This window comes from Lathyrus oleraceus, chromosome 5, assembly GCF_024323335.1.
Source record: "Lathyrus oleraceus cultivar Zhongwan6 chromosome 5, CAAS_Psat_ZW6_1.0, whole genome shotgun sequence".
NCBI classification, from domain to species: Eukaryota; Viridiplantae; Streptophyta; class Magnoliopsida; order Fabales; family Fabaceae; genus Lathyrus; species Lathyrus oleraceus.
This window is the reverse complement of record NC_066583.1, coordinates 1,639,256-1,655,993: the sequence shown is the minus strand read 5'-3', so window position 1 is coordinate 1,655,993 and position 16,738 is coordinate 1,639,256. Positions and strand designations below refer to the sequence as shown.

The 16,738-nt window shown below is 36.2% G+C and overlaps 1 non-coding gene across 1 annotated transcript; it reads left to right on the top strand.

Moving 5' to 3' along the window:
- The first annotated feature begins 12,000 nt into the window (after positions 1 to 12,000).
- LOC127088532 (small nucleolar RNA R71) lies at positions 12,001 to 12,107 on the top strand. The gene has a single exon (XR_007790364.1). It is a non-coding gene; the product is annotated as a small nucleolar RNA R71 (small nucleolar RNA).
- The last annotated feature ends 4,631 nt before the right edge of the window (positions 12,108 to 16,738 follow it).

The window sequence follows — 16,738 nt, the reverse complement described above, 5'->3', positions numbered from 1 at the left end:
CAGTCGCTCAAAGGTAGGCTCTCTGTTTGAAAAGATGGTGTGTAAGCCTAAAAAATCTAACAAATGAAAAACACTATGGTAGATACCCAAAGTATAAAGACAGTTATCATCCACGTACCTCGTCGGGAGAATTTTCCGATTTTGCAACCTTTCAATAATCCTTCTCTGCATATCCCCAAGTTTCCCTTGGCGAAGAATATATCCGTTGAACTCCATTATTTTGCTCTTTGAATGTGTTGAAGAAGATGAAAATGGGTTTATATATATAGGATGGTAAAGGTGAGATTTTTATGGATATTGATGGATGAAAATTAAAATGGAAGTTGGAAAGGTAAATTGTATGGTGGGAAAATGAGAAATGTATGAGCTTTTATGGGGTTCAAAGGAGTTTTTGGAAGAGGAAAAAATGGGTTTTGGAAGTTTGAAGGACTAAAAATGGTGAATCATGTGAATCTGCCCCGAGTATACCAAACACCGAGGCGGGCGCCACAGGATCCATGACGGGCGCCACAAGAGCAATTGAAGCTGGGCCAAATTTTGAAGATTGGTATGGGCTTCTCCATGCTTTTTTTTTTGTCTGGGGGTCCGGATAGCATTTTCATTGTTTTTCCTAAAGAAATAAGGCTTGCACAATTTTATGAAAATAAAATTTAAACATTAGACAAATAAATAAATAAATAAATAATACTATTATACTATAATATGATTATAAAGGAAATAAACACACATAATATATATATATATATATATATATATATATATGGAAATATCAAAGTGCTAACATAATTTGAAAATATACCAAATGCGATAATATAAAATAAGTCTGGGAAATGCGAAAAATAATATAAGCATAAATAAGAAAAGGTAAACGAGACGGTAAACTCAAACAGCAGGGGGCTCCTCTGCCTGACTGGATCCACGAAGCACGACTATCTCCTGACAAAGCTCTACTATCTCTTGGTACAAACAATCAGCCTCAGTAGCATGTGTATGATCGGATACCGTAATCTGTAAAGTAAGGTCAGCCACCTCCTGCCTAAGCTCGGTAATCTCTCTGCGACACTCGGTAATCTGCGTGTGGACATCTGGGGTCTGCAAAGATAAATTATTAGAGAGCACAATAATCTTGGGTGAAAGCGGCGTAGGAGTATAATCAGCAACAAGAGGGGATCTAGGCTCCTCAACAGTCTCTCAATGACCTTTCAAGCATAACTCCAGTTAGTTGGGTCATGAACACTGGTCATCATCGGGTCTGGAAGTGTAAAGTAGTGTATCGTCTCGCTATTAATCAACAATCTGAACTGTCTGGGATTGAAAGAGGATCTCCTCATCAATCCTCTGGTCAAGCAGAAATCAATATCCATAGTAGTATGGCCACAGAAAGTCTTGAGATGGAGCAGCTTGCGGGATAGGCCTAAGGCAATGACAATCTGTGTGACAATCCCTCTTATATGAATAACTCCTTCAGATGATTTGGCAACATTGCTAAGGCCACACAGTAGGAAATTCCCACATGCCACAGGGCGTGACTGGGATGCACAGAATAACAAAAATATTTCCTCCTCACTCAGCAGAGTCTCAACATCTGGTCTTCCAAGAAAGAAGTGCGCCAATATCATCTGGAAGTACCTCATAGCAGGGTTGTGGATAACCTGGGACAACTGAGTGGAAGGATCCTGACTCCCTCCATCAGAGATATCGCTCTATAATTTCTCCACTTCCTTACTCAGAAAGTATCCTTACTCAGAAAGTATCTCAGGGATAGCGTCGGGGGTAGTCTGAAAACCTAATAAGTCACCGAACTCCTTCTAGCTGAAAGAGTACTCAGTCCCGAATAGCATGAAAACATCATGTCCATTTGGTCCGGAGTAAGGATCATAATCAAACGAGCTGAGGAACTCCAAAGTCAGGTTCCTGTAGGTGTTGTTCATGTCATCAGCAAATTCATCCCATTGGAGTTGGTGGCACATGAATCTGATGCTTGGCTCAATGCCTAGGGCATCCATGCAATCCTGGTCCGGATAGCATGTAGGTGCCATAGAGCGCTGGTAGAGAACTATGTAACGCTCCCTCTGGGCGTCATCTCTGAAAGCCACGTGCATGTCATCAAAGTTCTGCATCCTGCAAAGGTTAGGGAAAAGGATCCTGAAAACACAAACATTGCAAATGATATTTAGTCCTGACGAAAATATGATTAAAAATAAAATAAAGTAAATAAATGCAAAAAAGTAAAATAAGATAAGAAAACCGTGGGTTGCCTCCCAAGCAGCGCTTGTTCAACGTCGTTAGCTTGACGATCGGAACTTATACATCTGTCATAGGAATTGGTGGATCTATCAGAGTGTGGCTGGAGTAGTTTGTCGGAATGTCTCCTCCTTCATAGAGCTTCAGTCTTTGCCCATTTACAATGAATGGACTACAAGTTTTGTTCTTTATTTCTACAGCTCCGGATCTCAGAATCTTAGATACTTTGAAAGGGCCAGTCCATCTTGAACGCAGCTTCCCAGGGAAAAGTCGTAACCTAGAGTTGAACAGGAGAACAGGGTCGCCTATATTGAAATATTTTTTCGCAATTCTTTTGTCATGCCAAGCTTTTGTTCTCTCTTTGTATATTTTGGCATTCTCGTAGGCAGATTGCCTGAATTCTTCCAGTTTGTGGATGTCAAGGATACGTTTTTCACCAGTGGTCAGGTAATCCAAATTCAAAGTTTTAATGGGCCAATAGGCCTTATGCTCTAATTCAAAAGGTAAATGACAGGATTTTCAATAGACTAATTGGTAGGGAGTTGTTCCTATAGGGGTTTTGAAAGCGGTTATGTAGACCCATAATGCTTCTTGGAGCTTCTGAGACTAGTCTCTTCTAGATATAGAAATAGTTTTTTCTAGAATTTGTTTTATCTCCCTATTGGATACTTCTACTTGGCCACTAGTTTGTGGGTGGTGTAAGACCCCAATTTTAACCCTAAGATCCCTCATGGCATTATAACATTGCATTTGCATTTGCCTCAAGGATCATAGCATATTGGCTCCTTACCTTTGGGTGGGAGCACTTGTGAGTTGGTTTGAGATCACCAAGCATGCTGGAATTGTATATTATTGCTTTTCTCATTTTTTTTATTACTAACCAAAAACACAAAAATATGGCACTAACATCTTTGTTTTGTAGCTTGAGCAATCACAAGATCCAAGGCTCCTAGAGGCCCCTCTGCTCATTGATATGGCCAGATGAAGATGAAAGCAAGCATGAAAATGGTTCTCAAAGCTCTCATCCATCAAATATGCCTCCCAAGTATCTCAATTCATCATTTTGATCAAAGCAAACCAAAAGGTTTGAGGCTTGTTTCCTAAGGAAGCCCTAATTCATCTGTGCATCAACTATGCCTTGCCCATGAAGCAATCTCAACCCATGATCAAATACAATCAAGGGAAGTTATTTAATTCATAATTTCATGCATATTTAAGCTTATTTGAGTGTCCTCAAGCATCAATTCATTAAGATTTGAGGCATGGACTTGAGAAGTTGATCAGTCAATTCATCTGACTATTTTGAAGTACACTGAGACCTAAATTTTAATGTGTTTGTAAAATGGAGATTAACCTAAGAGAAAAAATATTATTAAGAACCATATGAACAACTTTCATGTTCATCAAAAATTAATTTGAAACTTGGAAGGTCATCATCCATTTCAAAACATTATAGGTCATTTTGATTGAAACCCTAATTTTAGGTCAATTTTCCAAGAGAATAACTCATTCATTTTTCATGATTTTGGGGTGGGATCAAATGAATTGTAAATTTTAAGATGTCTGCTTAATTTGTTATGTTGAGCAAATTTTCATAATCCTAAAAGAAATACATCTGATAATGAAAAACATTATAGGTCACTTTGGGCCAAAGGCATTGAAATGTGAAAAAGTCCAACTTCAAGTGCCCATAACTTTCTCATAAAAACTCCAAATGATGCAAAATTTAAGTTCAAATTGATTGTCTTGAAAATATATACAACCTTGATGTTAAAGGTTTTATCATTTGGAACTTCCATCACTGAAACAGAAGGGCTTGAAGTTTGGTCATTTTGGAAATTTTCAGATGTACATGTTTTGCACCTTGCACTTTATGATCAATTTTCACCAATTTCCCAATTCCAAATGAAGTTTTTCCCAACATAACAATTGATCCTCATGCCAAGAGAATTCCAACCATTACCCATAAGGCTATGTTTCATTTTTGGAAATGTCATTTTCGAAGAGGAGAAAGTTTTAGTGCATTTTTGGAAACTTATTGAAAACACATTGCATGAGCTCATTACATTACTTCTGCACGTCCATTTTAATTCCATATGATACCAGCATTCATTTCCAAAATTGGGCCCTCCATGCGCCTGTACAGGCCCATGCATGGAGGCCCTCTTCATCCATGCACATGTTTTGTTCATGCTTCTACCTTGCCAATTGCTATATATAGGAGTGCATAGCTTCACAATTACACAACATGAAGGCGCCTGTTATGCTGCAACAATCCCTCCATAGCCTCACTTAAAGGAATTTTCTCTTTTCTCTTTAAATTTTCAGATCTGAATTTCAATTTCATTGATTGATTTTCAGACTCATAGTTCCTTAGCCTTGCTTCATCTTCATCCTAAGATCACACTGCAAGCAAAAGCTTTGAAGAATCGTGCTCTCAAGATCCTCATTTGAGAGGTTTATGCTCAAACTTATTTTCTTCGAAACTCCTTGATTATTGTTGTTTTCTTGCATTTACTGGGTTGACTGAAGTTCTCTCATCAGAGGCAACATAAATGTGCTTTGAATTTTGCAAATACACTAAGTTTCAGTTGGACACCACGAATTTCAACCTCTAATTTCTCTCTCCATGGAAGTCTATAGTGGAAATAATTGGCATAAGGGTGATGTACATCACCCCAGCTTTCCATTGTTGTATAGATTGCCTCATATGGTGAAGCTTTGATCTCTGCAACTCTCACCGGCGTTAAAGGTCTCGCCGGAGAAGACGGTGGTGTACACCACCGTCTGGTTGCCAGATTAAGTCGTGGCCATTGGATCTTGTTTCCAGATCTAATCTGGACCACTCCCTTTTATGACTTTTTTTAATGCTATATGTTTCGCTTTGACTTGAGTGTATGGTGGATGCGCACATATGATCCGTGTGATGTGCCAACTCAATTAATGAGCTCCTGATCCAACGTTTCACAAATTTTCTTATTTTTAATTTTTAATTTTTATTTTCATTTTATTTCTTTTATTCCATTTCATTTCAAAAAATCATATCTCAATCATTATTGGTCCATAAAATGTTAGACCAATTCTAGCTTCTAAAAATGATTTTTGATATTTTTTATTTCATCATTTGATATTTTTTATGAATTTTCTCTTTTCTGGCTATTTTTAATTCATTTTAAATAGTTTTTGATATTCAGAAAATACAAAAATATTTTCTCAACCTCTTTGAATGATGATGGATCTATGAAAAATATTTTCATCAATTTATTAATTGATTTAAGATTTATTTGAGATTTTAATTCAATTAGGTTATTTTTAGGCATTTTTAATTGATTAAAAATAGTTCCTGACTTCTAAAAATGCTGAAATTTTTTGTCAAACTTTGTTTGACCTTGTTGAACTTAGGATGATCCATTTGGACTTTTCAAAGTTGATTTGAAATGGATTTGAAGTTTGACCTTTAATTATTTATTTTAATTCAAGTATTATTTTAATTTTGAAAAATACCAAAAATATTTTATTTGTTTCTTGACTTCTAAGCTTCATTTTGCTTCTGTTTACTAATGTTTGACCTTGGTTCCATCTACCTTTGGTCAATGTATGTTGATTACTTCATTTAAATTTCCATTAATGTTCATTCTTATTCATCTTCTTCTTCTTTTTCTTTTTTTGATCAATGAGTTAAAGATTGGTGGTTAGCCTTGATGAATGGGAGGTTTAACCTTCCTTGATTCAAATCTAATTCATCTTGATCATAGATCAAGTGAATGGATTTACATTAAGGATATGTTGCTTCCTAATCAAGCAAAAAACCTAAATCAATACAAGATCATTTCTCATCTTCTTTTGGCATGGCAAGTTGTAGGAGCTTGATTCACTAATCAAGATCTATAACTTGTGTTTGTTGCCTATATTTTATTGACCGGCCTCAGATAGGTGTGACTACTACATTAGTCCACTTACGATTGCTTAACATAGCGCTAAATTGCCTTATGGCACACTAATACTAACCATTAACCATTAACATTTAATTCTTGCACTTTACATTTATGCAATTTACTATTCTTGTACATATTATTCATTTGCTTTTGCCCTTTGCTCATTTGAGCACATGTTTATGTTAATGCAATTTGCCTTTTGCTCACTTGAGCACATAATTGTGTATATACTATTGTGCTTGTGTTTTGTTTTGTTTGTTGTGAACCAAATGCAAATGGACAAAAGGACCTAGACTTTAGGATTTTCCCTATGCAAAAATGGAGTCAAATAGCAACTAGGCCTCATGCCTTTAGAATGCTATAAATGTCAAAGAGCAACTAGGCCTCATGCCTTTAGAATGCTTAATGTTGAAGAGGAATTAAAAGGACCTATTCTCTAAACTCCCTCTTGTCCATTCTTTGTTTGCATTATAGAACTTTTTGATGTGTGTGTTCTTGTGCTAGGGATTCCAACATTGAGCCTAAGTGAAGAACCATTGTCATGAGCTTCCAAAGTGAGAGATAAGAGCCATTGGAGGATTCCTAAGAGCTTGCTTGATTGATTGATTGCTTAAGTATTTGCTTATTTGCTTGCTTATTCCAAAGGATGGGAGCTACTTGGATCATCACTATGATCTCAAGAAGGGAACTCCATTTGTGGTCTTATTTCTTCTCCTTCACCTCTTATATGCTTAGTACTTAGCCATTCTTCTTCTTCCCTCCACTCAACCCAAGCCAAAACTTTTGTGCAAACATTAACACTTGTTTTCAAACATTAGAAACCTAAGCATTATGCTTTTGATTTTCAAACTTTCTTTTCATAACACTTCTTTTGAATTGAATCTTTAAGTCAACTTTGACCATATTTTGTAAATACTTTTCATTGGTAAATATAACCCATTCAAATGTTTTGTGGTTTCAATGGCCACTTTCTTATCAAAAAAAATTCATAACCTTTAGCTATTAGGTTTGAGTTATCCTTGAGGTAGATGTAATACTCACCTATATCCTTAGTGATGGACAATGAGTCTTCCATGCTTATTATAGGGTTAACCCCTCACTAGCATGTTGAAGTTATCCTCACATGGTGGATTTATGGTTTTAGGTTGAGTTTTCTCCCTTGGATAGCAAAAGACCTTAAGGCTTTTGGACCAATTAACTCACCAACTTGTTTTGAGATTTTTACCCCAAACTACGAGGTTTTGATCCTAATCTTTTTTAAGATGGTACGTAGGCAATGAGTTTATCCATTCAAACACAAAATTGTAAATAATTTGTACATTCTTCTCTCATCCCCCCAATCATGTTTGCACAACTAATTTTTACAAAATACCAACCTACCTTACAACAATTGTGAAAAGGGCTCCCTAGGAGTACCTAGAATGTTTTGGGTGCTTAAAACCTTCCCATTACATAACCAACCCCCTTACCCCGATCTCTGGCATTTTTATTAGTTTTTGATTCAATAAAACTTCTCAGTTTTTGTTCGCTTTCTAACCTTTCCTTTGGATAAATAGAAGTGCGGTGGCGACTCGACTTGTATGGTTTACTTTTGATTTAGTCAATAAATCTAAAGGTAACGAATACCCCGCTACAGGTGGTATGGTGTTGCTACTCTATGCCTAACTCCATATTTGCTTAAAAGTTTATCAAATATTCTCGATATGAAGTGCGATCCTCCATCGCTTATGACTAAACGGGGTGTTCCAAATCTGTGGAATATGTAGTTTTTAAATAACTTGATCACCACTCTAGTGTCGTTTGTGGGTGCAGCTATAGCTTCAATCCACTTAGACACGTAGTCCACAGCTACTAAGATATACTTGTTTCCTAAGAATTGTGGGAAAGGTCCCATGAAATCTATACCCCAAACGTCGAAGAGTTATACTTCTTGAATGTTTCTTAGAGGTATTTCGTCACGTCTTGAAATATTTCCCGTGCGTTGGCATCTATCATATTTGACAATGCAAGCATGGACATCACGCCACATGGTAGGCCAGAATAGGCCAACTTGAAGAATCTTGCCGTATGTCTTAGAGGTGCTCGCATGTCCACCATAGGGTGCAAAGTGACAATGCTCAATTATACTTTTTACCTCCTCTTCTGGAACGCAACGACGAAAAATAGCGTCTTTACCCCTTTTGAAAAGGAGCGGTTCGTCCCAATAAAAGTTTCTTACATCGTTGAAGAACTTCTTCTTCCGGTGGTAGTCAAGATCAGGGGGTATGATATCAGCAGCTAGGTAATTAACAAAGTCTGCATACCATGGCACGTTACTTACAGCTAAGGATTTTTGGAAGTGCTCATGAGGGCCTAGGCTATCGTCTTCAATGGCTTCTAGTTTAGCTATTAGTCTATCATAGGCAAAATCATCATTTATGGGTACGAAGTCTGGTTTTAGGTGTTCTAGCCTATAAAGGTGATCATCTACTACATTTTCAGTGCCTTTTTTATCTCGGATATCTAAATCAAACTCTTGTAGTAACAGAATCCATCGGAGTAACCTGGACTTGGCATCTTTTTTACTTAATAGGTAACGAATGGCAGCATGATCGATGTAAACTATAATTTTGGCTCCTACTAGATAAGATCTAAATTTGTCTATAGCAAAAACTACAGCTAGTAGTTCCTTTTCAGTTGTTGCGTAGTTAAGTTGGGCAGCGTCTAGGGTTCTACTGGCATAATAAATCACATATAATTTTTTATCTTTCCTTTGTCCTAGAACGGCTCCAACGACATAATCACTAGCGTCACACATTATCTTAAAAGGTTCTGACCAATCAGGGGGTTGCATGATGGGTGCTGAAATCAATGCTTGTTTTAAAAGATCAAATGCTTCATTACATTTTCCATTGAAAATGAATTCAATATCTTTCATTAAAAGGCCAGTTAAAGGTTTAGTTATTTTAGAGAAGTCCTTGATAAAACGCCGGTAGAATCCATCATGTCCAAGGAAACTTTGAACTTCTCTGATAGTTTTGGGTGGTTTTAGATTCTCTATGACTTCTATCTTAACTCTATCTACCTCAATACCTTTTTCGAAAAATATATATCCTAAAACAATCCCTTCGGTGACCATGAAATGACACTTTTCCCAGTTTAGCACAAGGTTCACCTCCACGCATCTCTCCAGGATTTTCTCAAGGTTAGCAAGACAATTTTTGAAATCAAATCCACAAACTGAGAAATCATCCATAAATACTTCCATGATACCATCTAGGTAATCTGCAAAGATTGACATCATGCAGCATTGGAAAGTAGTCGGGGCATTACAGAGACCGAATGACATTCATCTGTAGGCAAAAGTTCTATAAGGGCATGTGAAAGTAGTTTTCTCTTGATCTTCGGGGTGGATAGGTATTTGGAAGAATCCATAGTATCCATCTAGATAGCAGAAGTAAAAGTGTCTGGCTAGACGCTCTAACATCTGATCTATAAATGGTAAAGGGAAATGATCCTTCCTGGTTGCTTTATTTAACTTTCTGTAGTCTATGCACATCCGCCATCCTCCTTCTATCCGTTTTGCTACATGTTCACCTTTATCGTTTTACACTACTGTGATGCCTCCCTTTTTAGGTACTACATGCACAGGGCTCACCCACTTACTATCTGAGATCTGATAGATTATACCTGCCTCGAGTAGCTTAAGAACTTCTCTTTTAACAACATCACTCATTATAGGGTTTATTCTTCTCTGATGTTCTCTGGAGGGCTTTGAATCTTCTTCGAGCGAAATCCGATGCATGCATACATATGGGCTTATACCTTTCAGATCAGAGATATTATATTCTAAGGTTGAGGGATATCTTCGTAAAACATCTAAGAGTTGGTCTGTTTCCTCTTGGCTCAAGGTAGCATTGACTATAACTAGACGGTTCATCTCTTCATCGAGGAACTCATATCTCAGGTTCATAGGCAGTTCCTTAAGTTCTAAGGTTGGTTTCTTAGGGAATGGCATAGGATCTGGGGTAAGGGATAAAGATTCGTAAAGGTTATCATTGATGTAGGGCTTCTTAAAGTTATCATCTTCCAGTATGAGAGTTGATGGCAACTTGATCATTTTTATGATTTCTTCTTGTTCTAATTCCCTAACGCATTCATCAATGATATCTATGGCATAACATGCGTCTCCCATCACAGGTGCCATAAGAAATTTTGAAAGTATAAATTCTATCTTCTCGTCACCTACCTCAAAGGTCAACTTTCCTCTCTTGACATTTATTATGGCTCATGCAGTTGATAAGAATGGTCTACCTAGAAGGATAGGTATATCATTATCCTCTTTGATGTCCATGACAACAAAATCAGTAGGGATAAATAACTGACCTATCCTAACAGGGACATCTTCCAATATGCCTATCAGATACTTAACAGATCTATCGGCTAATTGAAGTGACATCTTAGTAGGCTGTAATTCTCCTAAGTTTAACCTCTCACAAACTGCTAAAGGCATTAAGCTCACACTAGCTCCTAAGTCTAGAAAAGCTTTTTCGATGACATGACTTTCCAAAAGACAAGGAATGGAGAAATTTTCAGGATCTTTATCTTTTTTGGCTAACTTATTCTCGGAAATAGAATTGCATTCCAAGAGCTTCGGATCATCGAGTTTACATTTGTTGGTAATGATGTCTTTGAGAAACTTTGCATAAGAAGGTATTTGGGTGATGACTTATGTGAAAGGGATTTATACGTGAAGTTTTTCTATAACCTTAATGAATGTTTGATACTGGTTATTGATATGGGTCTATTTGAGTCTTTACGGATATGGTATCGGTGGTTTGTATGGCGGGGGTGGTACATAAGTTTTATCGTTAGGTTCTTCTCCTTTTTCTTGACCTTTCTGTTTTTCAGATTCCTCTGGTTCCTTCACTTCGTCTGTAGGTTCGGTATATTCCTTAGAAGTTTCGGGTTCACTCAATCTTGGGTTAACTGGCTCATCATAAGCGTTCCCACTTTGTAGGGTAATGGCATTGGCTTGTCCTCTCGGATTCTGTTGAGGTTGTCCAGGGAACTGTCCTCCAGGCGTAGTATGGGGGGGCTTGGTTTAAAGCTACCTGAGAGATATTGACCCATATCTCTCATCCAGGGTTTATTGTGAGTAACTATTTGGTCAACCTTGGTTCCTAATTGGGTAATCAGTTCGTTAATGTGAATGTTCTGGTTCATGAACTCTTTGTTTTGTTGGGTTTGAGCAGTGATAAAATTTTCCATAATTTTCTCAAGGCTCGACTTTGGTGGCACAGGTTGCATATGTTGATTTGGTCTTGGGGCTTGGTAACCTGGTTGTCTCGGAGGTGTAGTATTTTGGATAGGGTTATTGTTCTTATAGGAGAAGTTCGGGTGATTCCTCCATCCAGGGTTGTAGGTATTCGAATATGGGTTCCCTTGGGCGTAGTTCACTTGCTCAGAGTTGGTTCCGTTTAAGAGACTGCATTCTGTAGATTGGTGTCCTTTGGTTCCACATATCTCACAATCCGACGAAACTGCAGCTGCAGTATTCGGGTTTATGCACATATGCTCGACCTTGAGGGCCAACGTGTCCATTTTAGCTTGCATCATGTCTATAAAGCTTAACTCATGTACTCCTCCTTGGGCTTCCTTCTTCTCAACTGTCGCTCGTTCGAATCCCCATGATTGATGGTTTTGAGCCATATCTTCGATAAGGGCACTAGCTTTAGGGTAAGGTTTGTTCATCGGTGTGCCGCCTGCAGTAGCGTCGATGGTCATCTTAGTGTTATAGTGAAGTCCATTATAGAATGTCTGAATGATTAGCCAATTTTCTAAACCATGATGTGGGCATGCTCTTAACAACTCTTTATATCTCTCCCAAGCTTCGAACAACGATTCTCCTTGGTTCTGGGTAAATCTGGTTATGTGGTTTCGAAGAACGACGGTCTTACTTGGGGGAAAGTATCTAGCAAGGAATACTTCTCTAAGGTTTTCCCAAGTTGTTATAGAATTGGGTGGAAGGGAATCTAACCATGATAGGGCTTTATCTCTGAGGGAGAAAGGGAATAATCTTAAACGGATTGCCTTAGGAGAAGCTCCATTGGTTTTAAAAGTGTCTGCCAATTGGAGAAAGATTTTTAAATGTTGGTTTGGGTTCTCAGTAGCAAGACCTGCGAATTGTCTTTGTTGCACTAGTTGCAACAAGGAGGGTTTAAGTTCGAAATTATTAGCTGGGAAGGTTGGGTTTACTATACTAGAACTAGGTTCTTCATTGGATGGTTGGGCGAAATCCTTAAGAGGTTTTTGGTTTTGATCTTTGGCCATAGCTCTCCTAATTTTATGGAAAAATAAACGTGCGCGAGCGTAACGTTCAGGTTCCGCCAGAGGATATACTAAGCTTCTGGTGCTGCGAGTCCTTTGCATTGACCGACAGGTAATAATCTAAGTCTAAAAGATATAATAAAAGGGTACGAAATTTGACGAAATTGGTCCCCGACAACGGCGCCAAAAACTTGATGCGTTGTTTTTCGCAAGTGTACGAACACGTCAGAGTAATATAAAAGATTGTCGAATCCACAGAGACCAAATGTCAATCTATCGTTATCTATTGTTATGGTGTTTATCTAAGGTAATCGAAATAGGGTTTTTAAGAGTGCACAATGAAAAATAAAGTATTAAATTAAATTCAATTAATAAAGACGGGTTCGAATGTAATTCACATAATCAATTAATAATCCAAGTACTTGCTAATAGAATTACTTATGGACAATGTTTCCTACTTTGAAAATAACCAATTTAACGGGAACTGTCGCTTTCGCATATTCAGAACCGAGTTGTACTCCATAATCAAACCCTTTTATTGTCACTTATAAAAAGGCGCGCATTGCGTTAGAGTAGTATACCGATTTTTAAGAAATATAGTACCTTGACTAAGTTGAAAATTACTTTGACCTGGATTTCTTAACCAAAAGAGGTTCTCACGAACCAGACTCTAAACTTATAAACGCGTCCGAAAATAGTTTTAAAATCACTTTTCTTTTTAAGTTAAAAACTCCTAATGAACTAAACAAAGCGCTTTCGCTGTATTTGAAATAGTTAAAAACAACTAAGTTTAGACAGACGTCGAACGACTTTCGATCTTACCCAACGGAAATTAAGTGCGGGAAAACTTAAGTTGAAAGTCAAAATAGCCCTTAAGTGTTTTTACGAACAATTGTACGGATTATCGGTTCAATTACGATCCTTACATTCTAACCTTTATAGGTTTAGCTAGACATGGTAAAGTAAAGATGCATTTTAATTTAAATAAAAGTAGTGCAGTGCGGAAAATAAACGAAGTAAAGGCGGTGCGGGAAAGTACACAAAGTAAAGGCAGTGCGGGAAATAAATAAAGTAAAGTGCGAGTGCGGGAAAGTAAACAAAGTAAAGGCAGTGCGGAAAATAAATAAAGTAAAGTGTGAGTGCGGGAAAGTAAACAAAGTAAAGGTAGTGCGGGAAATAAATAAAGTAAAGTGCGAGCGCGGGAAAGTAAAGTAGACAAAGGTAAAGCAATAAAACCTGCTCCAATTGGAGAGTCGAATAAAGTGCGTAACAGAAATAAAAATGGCGGCAGGATTAACTTCCTTCCAAAGTGCTCCAAACTCGATTACAGACTCGATTACACAGTTGTGGCAACACTCCGATGTGAAGCGATTACCACTTTTACACAATACTGATATATGCCTAGTTGTAACTAAGTTTGAATGATGAAACAAATTAAATCAAGGCTCTATTTATAAGCAAGGAAAATAATGGAAATGACAAGAATGCCCCTCAATTTGAAAATGGGAGGGAATCATATTGTTCTTGTGGCGCCTGCCACAACCTCATGACGCCCGCCATAAGAGAAAATTGTGGCGCCCAAGTGGAGATAGTGGGAGATGTGGCAGTTGAGGAGAAGTTGGAACTGGGACACGTCATGGCTAGACCCATGGCGCCAGCCACAGTGGGAGCCACAAGTGTAAAATGCTGATTTTTAGGCTTTTTAGCTCATTTACACTCTTTTTCTCGATCGGGGCTCCGATTAGACTGAAAACCTGAAAACAAAGAAAAACATAGTAATAACATTACAAAATAACAATAAAATAACTAAAATACATGCGAAATCGGAGTAAAAAATACGGTGAATTTCAGTGTCATCAACAAGGACTTGTCACTTGAACTTGTACTTTCTCACATACACTTTGAACCTCTAAAGGAGGATTTTATCTTTTCCAATCACACCTTAACACGTAGGAATATCTGTCCACCTTCTTGCAAGTGGAAAAGTTCCTTGCAATTATTATTCCTTTAGGCCATCATCATTTTCTTCCATGAAACCAGACAAACTACCACATTGATGAGGTTATCAACTATAAAGACTTGATCTAACACAAAAATATTGGAAAAGTTCCCACTTCATGTATCTAAACTTGATTCATCCACACTCTTATGTTCAAGTACATTTTATGCTTAAACATGACATAACAACCGATCTCTCCGACCACCCAGACATCGAACACAAATGATCCAATATTCAAGTCTATTTTTTCACACGTAGGTGATCCTATATCAAGAACATTTTTCATCCTCCCTTTATCGAAATGCAAAACAACCCTAAATCTTTTATGTATTTCCAAAACCTACTAAAGATGTTCCTAATGGTCACAAAGGTTTTACTTGTCCAATCATGAACAATGAAACCAAATATTGAGAGACAAAAATAATTGTCTCCAAAACGCTTCTTCCTTTTTCTAAAACTCATCCAAGTTTCCTCTTTTGAAGCATGTAAAATGATATAATCTCCACCTAACTTAGATAGCTTGAGATGTGAGAAACCAAATGTGAAGAAATTATGCATTGGACTAATTTTCTTATTTCCATATTTAACAACAATCGTTGTTTCGTTTATTATTTCCTTTTTCTTTCTATAAAAGATTCCCATAATTATTCATCATTTTAATGAGAAAGAAATTCATTTTTGTATTATAACTTGCTTTATATTTTTTTATTCAATACAATTATTGTTCAAGTCATTTTAATTGATGCCAAAACCGTTTTGTTATTCTTTTTTCTATTTTTGCGCTGCACACACATTAATGGTCCATAAATATTGGGTTCCCCCATCATTGATCGACCCACTTACCTAATTCTCCTTTCTATTAACATCTTCATTAATAATCATTATTTGGTCCTAATCACCGGTCATATTTTCTATTAGAGACTCATAAACGACATGTTTCATTATCCTTATATAGAACATTAACACTCCATTTTCCCGATTTGTTCCACATTCATTACCATGTTCATATTTTTACTCACACGAGCACCAACTTTGTGGCTATATTGACCATATGAAAAACATATTAGGTGCGAGTTCTCATACCCAAGTTTAAAAATTATCCTTTAACCAAGATTTGAGGAACAATATTCTTGTCCATGTCTATTTCCACACACATTCTTGCAAATTAACCTTTAGAATATAACGAACATAAACAATCAACTTGAAGCACATTATTTGCCCACGTGTTGTCAAAGACATACCATTGTAAACTTCCAAATAAGAGGATACTAAAAGAAAACAATTTGAGCAATCAAGTAACAAAATGCACTCCTGTTTTTATTGCATAAAACTAATAATTTCAAAACTAAATTTCAAGACACATTTATATATAAAAATTTATTTACATAAATAAAATTTTGTTTATTTCAAAATTAAATTTATAAGATTTTTTTGATAAATGACAAAAGAAAAGGAAATTGAAAACTGATAACAAAACAAAAAAGAGACTAATCTCTGATAATTTATCACAATTGTGTTCACACAAAAAAGTTCGTCGAGATAACACACAAAGAAGTGTGAAACAGAAACAAAAAAAGAGTATAATCTCTTAACTTATCACAATTGCGTTCACACGAAAAAGTTCGTCGAGAAAACACATAAAGAAGCGCGAAAATAGAAACAAAACAAAAAAAAGACTAATCTTTTAAAGTTTTCACAATTGCGTTAACAGAAAGAAGTTCGTCGAGATAACACATGAAAAAACGCAAAAATAGAAACAAAACAAAACAATTGAGTTCACAAAAAAAAGTCGCCCAAATAACTTATAAAAAAACACAAAACATAAACAAAACAAAAAATAGAATAATCTAAATCCACCAAAATAACACAAGAAGCGCGAAACATAAATAAAACAAAAAATTCAATATTTTAAATTTATCATATTTATAATTATAATTATAGAAATTGATAATATATCATAAAATCTACACTAAAAAAATAACTTTTCAAAAAAGATATTTTAAGTAAAAGTTTTCTTTTTGACATAATTTTTACAAACTTTAAGTATATACTAGTAATTCAACAAGCATACAATTTTTGTTTATTTTTACATAATTAACTTGTATAACTTTTTCTTTTGAATAACTTTGGTTTAAGAAATATATTTGATTTCTTAAATCTTTTATATATTAATTTATTTTAAAATTTATATATTTTGGGTGAACGTTAAAATTTTGTATTAAGATGAAGTAATATATGTTCTTTCATGGTC